Consider the following 6,000-nt stretch of genomic DNA (forward strand, 5'->3'; position numbering starts at 1 on the left):
ACAAATGTCTGTGTGCATGAGTTCAAGAAGTTCAGTGCTCCTAGTTGACCCTTTCTTTCTAGAGTTGGTGAATTTACCCTTAATGCACTCAACACAGTCACTGAAATCAGAAAAATTCAGTTTTTATAGAACACCATCTTTTATTAACAAATTCATTCTTTCTTTTGAAATGTGTCCTAATCTTCGGTGCCAAAGTGTCGCTGAATTTTCTTTAAACAAAAGTCTTTTAACACCAATTGTTGTTTCTGTGTTTGCAACAGCCAAAACAGGTTTAGAAAAATTGCAGTTTAACATTAAGTAATCATCAATATAAGAACCAGAAGCAATTTGCTGAGAATTGTTAAACTCTTATTCCAGAATCATCAATCAAGAAACTACAACCAAGTTTGACTAAACGAGAAACACTTAACAAATTCCTTCTCATGGAAGGTATAAAAAAGACATCATCTAAAAACAAAAAGTTTCCAAATCCTAAGTCTAGCTTTAAACTGCCTATGGCCTTCACAGCTACCCGCATGCCATTGCCTACACAGATGTTGACTTCATTATTCCTTAGTGCCCTCCTTTTTGTGAACCCCTATAAACAATTAGTGATGTGAATAGGCGATCCTGAATCAATCCACCAATTACTTGGTGTTACATCTAATAGATTAACTTCTATTGAACAAATAGGTTCAGACATGAAATTAAGGTTACCTTTCTTTGACACCCAATTCTTGTACTTATTACAGTCCATCTTCATATGACCATTTTTCTTGCAGAAATAGCAAGTGAACTGGAAAGGTTTGGATTGCTGTTCAGGTTTCACAACAGCAACACCGTTTGTTTTCTTTGATTTCAGCTTGTTGGCATGTTTCCACTTGGGTTTGTTGACCAAATTCACAGTAAACTCTTTCTCCCTCGTCATTCTATTCTCATCTTGAGTACAGATGGCAATAAACTCATCAAGGCTCCACTTGTCCTTCTGAGAGAAATAGCTGGTTTTCAGCTGGCTGAAGCTAGTTGGAAGGGTGTTGAGTGCGTGTTGAATGACATAGTCATCCTTCAATGGCATCTCAAGGTCATTCAGCTTGGTTGCAATATCTATCATCTTCATTATGTATTCCCTCACATTCCCAGTGCCATTATACCTCAGTGTCGAAAGTATGCATAAGTTGAGAGGCTTCAGCTTTTTCATTTTCCTTAAATTTCAAGGCTACAACTTCGAGGTATTCTTTTGCCAACTCCTTCTTTGGTATGCTACCCTTGACAGTTTTGGACATGGAGAGTTTTATGATGTTGAGAGCTATACTGTTTGCTCTAACCCACTTATAATATTCGTCTTTCTGATCTTTAGTGCTTGTTGGGGTGAGTTCAGCAGGTTTGTCTTGCAATAGACACACATCTAAATTCTGCATTCCTAGATGTAGCATAAGTTGATCTTTCCAGTCATTAAAGTTGGAACCTCCTAGCATTGGTATCTAGTTTAGGCTGAAAACTAGCATTCCTATGGAGCAAAAGAAAATTTTATGTAAGTATATCTTTAGTTTTGCTGAGATTAAGAAATTGTTCTTAAAATTCTATGTTTAGTTATGAGAATAAACAAAAGAACAGTATAAACACAGAAAATGCAAATTCAGCAAAAACAAACACAATATATTAGACATATATATCTCAATCAAAATTAACCATAGAGAGAAATTTCTTTAACAATACCAGCCTAACATGTGAGCATAGGACATATATTCCTTAGTTTCCTTTTTATACGACTAAAACAAGTAAAACATGGTTGTTCTAGACTAGTCATCACCTGCATGGTTGAAGAAAAAATCTAGAAGTCTAAATATGTTCCAGCTGCCTTATCATATGCTACTTTCATACATTTAATTATGTAAAGTTTATAGCCTCCTGTAAGAGATACAATCACAATTCTATTGCATGAAAGTACAAGCTTTGATCAATTTTTAACCTTATGATTACATAATGAACTCAATGAAGAATTGCTGAGTGCAACATGTTCATTAAGTCCATTATGCAGCCATCGATCAAATACAAATGGTTTCTTTATCTTTTCTTCTGAAAAGCCAACTTATGTTGCTTGTGAAAATCTGTAAGCAATACTTTATGGAGAATGTTTTGCATCCAATTCACAACAGCAATGTATAAATGTTCATTGTATCAATGTTCATAATAGCAATATTGTTTTAAAGATTAATTTCAGTTTACCACTCTGAGATTTGGGGGTGTCATCATTTCACCCCCTCTACTTTCAATTTTGAATTTTTACCCCCTAAACTTTCCAATTTCAATCAGCCATGTCCAATTTCTACTATTCCGTCCAAATTGGACGTTAAGTTTGACTTTTGAGGGCTAAAATGGTCATTTCAACATAAAAAATTAAAAAAAAAAAATTCTGTTTTTTCTTTTTTTTAAAAAAAAAAATTTTGTTTTTTTTTTTATTTTGTCTTCAACCTATACACCACAAGTTATAATAGATTTATAAAAACAAAAAAATACTCTAGGTAGTTGAAAGCCGCTCGCTGGTCCACGATATTTGTGACATATCTCCGATAAAGTGAAGAATTTAGGATATATCTCCAATAAAGTGAATAAATATCTGTAAAAAATAATTTTACACTTTATCTGTAAATAAATATCTGTAAAAAATGATTTTACACATATATTTCTTCACTTTATTGGGGATATACAGATATTTACAGATAAAGTGTAAAATCATTCTTTACAGATATTTCTTCACTTTATTGGGGATATATCATAAAATTCTTCAATTTATTGGAGATATATCACAAATATCGTAGACCAAAAATGATTTTACACAGATATTTCTTCACTTTATTGGGGATATATCCTAAAATTCTTCACTTTATCGGAGATATATCACAAATATCGTAGACCAGCGAGCAGGTTTCAACCACCTAGAGTATTTTTTTATTTTTATAAACCTATTATAACTTGTGGTGTATATGTTGAAGACAAAATAAATAAAAAATAATTAAAAAAAAGCCAAGAAACATAAAAAAATAAAAAATAAAAAAAAAACAGAAAAGAAAAAATATATATATTTTTTAGTTTTTTATGATGAAATGACCATTTTAGCCCTCAAAAGTCAAACTTAACGTCCAATTTGGACGGAATAGTAGAAATTGGACATGGCTGATTGAAATTGGAAAGTTTAAGGGGTAAAAATTCAAAATTGAAAGTAGAGGGGTGGAATGATGACACCCCCAAACCTCAAGGGGGTAAACTGAAATTAATCCTTGTTTTAATCACAATCTTCGCTTCACATATAGGAACTTCATACTTATTCCATTCAACCCAAAACAGAATTCAACAAATTTGATGCCAAAACTGAGGCCTTTACAAAAAACTAACCTGCAAATCTCCAAGGCACTGCATAAGAGAGTTAGCGGAAGCAAAATAGATATGCAGACAAGCTTTTCGAAACCTTCTGACCCTAATTCAAATGTCAATTTTATTCCAAAAGCTGTATTTAGGGGAATCCTAATTTTCATGTTCAATGATGAACCCTTGAACCCAAACCCAGAAAACGAGTTTATGAACAAATACGCTACACATCCGTTGAAATCTTTTTTTTTTTTTTTTTTTTGATGACGGGCTTGGGCCAATTTGGGTAAAAAAACTTTAGAATATAATAGAATAAACTCGGCCTTGAGTGGTGTTTTCCTTAAGTGAAAAATATTCAAGCTATTCAAAAAACCAAGCATGTATAATAAATTGATCTAAAGATTTGTGAAAGAAGCTCTGATACCAAATATAAGATCAATACAAACAGACAAGGATCACAATCACAAAGTCTATAGATACAAAAACATGCTTACGTGAACTATGTAGAGAAGAATAGTACTAACCTTTAGTGTTCATGTTGATCAAGTTGTCGATGGCTAGGGTCTTCTGCTTTTCACTAAGATTGAGTTCCTCTCTATTGGTCAAGGTTCTGTATTCTCGGTGATAGTGAAACAGGGACCAGAGCCTTATATAGAGAACCTGCAAAGATATCTCCCATAAAGAATATCTAAGCAATATGTTCTCTATAGATTTCCTTATGACATACCATATACTACTTACCATAAGTAAATAGTTATAGGATTCTCAAATATTCAACATTCTAGATTACATGTTGAACTACAAGATTTAATTCACAATACAACCCCATTATTTGATCTCCAAGTAAGGCATACAATCAGTGTTAATTAACTAGATGATAGTGATGAGTTCACAAATTTTCCTTACATCTCTCTCTCTCTCTCTCTCTCTCTCTCTCTCTCTCATTTTTCCCGAATTGCATTCACTTAACTACAAGCCAAAGAGATTCATTGATAAGCTTTATTCTTGTTCAACCTTTTTTTTTTAGAATATTATTCTTGTTCTACCTAAGCTTTGCATAACCAGTAATACGTAGCTTCCATAAGCATTGGAGCTTGTTCCAATATTTGAGATTGAAATATGACCGTAGCAACTCAAGTAATTGGCTCGGCTGATGTTCAGATGGAAGGAAAACATGAAAAATGGCGGGGGCTAAGATCCAAATTTTAGGGCTTGCCAGAAAAAAAAAAAAAAAAAAAAAAAAAAACTGTACATGTAGAGTAAACTGCCGAGTAGTTTTAAATACACACCTCAATCTACTTAATACACATCCAAATATTTATCTTTTATCTTTGTTTTTGGAAAAACTGAATTCCTATATTACCTTTGCAACAACTAAAAAGAAAACCAAATCAAGCGATATGAGTTGAAGAATGATCGAAGCACAAACCAGGTACCAGAGGGATTTGAGAATTTTTAAACAATTTCATATACCCACGCTATTCAATAGCAATTGCAGTCTATTCTTCTATTCTCTAATGAATATGTACTTGTTGTAAATATTATATATATATATATATATATATGTGGCTGTCCACTGTAAATACTCATTAGTTATTTAGTTATGTCCTTATGATGTAAACACTATTCCTATATAAAGGAGTCTAATGAAAATGAAACACACACTTCTACCTCCTTCTATATTCTGTTTTCTCTATTCTATCTCTCTTAAACTCCATGATGATCTGCAAGCCTATGGTGCAACATAGTTGGCTAATGATCTATGAGTTTTTCTCTCATTCTCAACGAATTGGTTCATATATGACATAGATAAATTATATTATCGCATAACAGATATGTGTTTCATGTTTATCATCTTTGTTCCTATTACATATGAACATCAAATTTTTTTATGCAATCATACAATTTACATATATTTATATGTATCTTTTATATTATTTAATTGTTGAGATTTATGTTTCATACATATTTGACTTTGAGAACCATTGTTCCAATAGTCAAGACTCGAGTCCGCTGACCAAGTAGTCTTAGACCTATTGCTCTACAGACATCACACAAATGTTTTTTTTTCCGTGATTTTCTCTTTGTAGAAAGATGACGCATCTAACAAAATTGGACATTGATCCTTCTGAAATTTCTGGCAATAACTATTTGATGCCAAAATTCACCTTATGGCACCTTGGAAACGCCATCAAAAATTGACAATAAGTCATCAGTGCAATATCACGCCAAGGCTATGATTTTCTTGCGTCATCATATTGACAAGAGCCTAAAAGATGAATACCTTACGGTGAAAGACCCGCTTAAGCTTTTTCAAGTATTGAATGATCAATTTGCTCACCAGAAAACCATTGTTCTAACTAGAGCACAATATGAATGGACGCATTTGCGCCTTCAGAACTACAACTCTATCACTGATTTCAAATTTGCTATGCATCAGATTACCTCCAAACTAAAATTATGTAGAGAATCTGTCAGTGAAGATAGCAAGCTCAACGTCTCTGATATTCCATTTCCAGGACTTGAACCCCGGTCCTTTAGGTGAGAGCCAAATGTCCTAACCATCTCGACTACAGCAAATTTTTGATTATTTTGTTACAATGTTATATTAATGCATGTATCAATTATTGACTTTAAATGAATACTCTATTTTGA

This window comes from Rosa chinensis, chromosome 5 (assembly GCF_002994745.2).
Source record: "Rosa chinensis cultivar Old Blush chromosome 5, RchiOBHm-V2, whole genome shotgun sequence".
Classification (NCBI taxonomy): Eukaryota; Viridiplantae; Streptophyta; class Magnoliopsida; order Rosales; family Rosaceae; genus Rosa; species Rosa chinensis.